This window comes from Myotis davidii, unplaced genomic scaffold (assembly GCF_000327345.1).
Source record: "Myotis davidii unplaced genomic scaffold, ASM32734v1 scaffold725, whole genome shotgun sequence".
NCBI classification, from domain to species: domain Eukaryota; kingdom Metazoa; phylum Chordata; class Mammalia; order Chiroptera; family Vespertilionidae; genus Myotis; species Myotis davidii.
Window position 1 is genome coordinate 401,000 of NW_006296500.1, and position 1,153 is coordinate 402,152.

The window sequence follows — 1,153 nt, forward strand, 5'->3', positions numbered from 1 at the left end:
GTCTTGAGATGTGTAGGCATGATCCTTGACTTTGCTAGTTAAGAGGTCTAGTGATAAAGCAGTGAAACCTGCCAAGTTACTTCTTGGGCAGAGGATCAGCTATGTGGGAGCTGTACTGAGAGAGGAAGAACAGAGCAGACATAGCCAAGTGCTCTGCCAACAAATTGGTTTGTGATCACATATGGCATTACCCTCTGGGGCCTCCCAGACATGTTGGAAGTGGAGCTCTAGGGAATAGAGAGCCAAGACACCATTATTGGTGCAGACCTGGGCAATGACATCTTTTTTTATGTCACAGGCTACAATATTGGGATTATATATACTTCTATCATGTAAAAAAAATTTTTTAAGTTGATCTCAGCTCCCAAGTCTATATTAATCCCCTTTCAAAGCTCTGCTTCAGTGTGTCTCCAGGGCCTTATGATTGAGGTGGGACTATTCCGCTCAAAATAAATGTACAAGCTTGTTTCTGGCAAGTTGAAGAGAATCTGTCTTGCTCTGCCAAATGGGAACCTGCTTCCAATCTATGCCTTGGGAAAGAACTCTGACCTTTATTATGCAAGTCAAGCCCATAATTACTCTTGTGCTAACCAGCCGACAGACTAGGGAAGAGCAGCCCAAACAAACAACTATGAGAAAAGGAATTCTCCAAGCAGGAACGCTGGCTTATGAAAATTACATCCCCATGCATGACAAAGGCCATAATCCCCGTTCTCATAGAGCAATTATTCAGACTCCTCTCCCTCTGAGTGGCCCTACCGATCATTTATTTTAGGTGTTAGGAAAGCTTTAATTACAGCCACCAGACTGAGTGTTTCTTAATTGTTAAAGCAATAGTAACAACAAGATTGCTATTCCAAACAAACTACAAGAAGCAGGATCTCTTCATCTCTCTCTATTTAAGTTGTTAAAAGCCTTACGACAAATCCAAAGGCCCCTATTTGGTTCCAGTCCATTGGTCTGCCTATGTCTAAGATAAAGGACACTAAATTTTCTTGTTGCGTAATGCTAAGGAAACTAATCCCACCACTAGGGGACCCACAGCATTGAATTATTCATAGGCTTTTTATTTCTAAGTCTGTTATAATTCAGGGCGCCTCTGGGGCTTAGGTACTTCATTAACAACATTAATAGGACGTCTGCACCTCAGCTG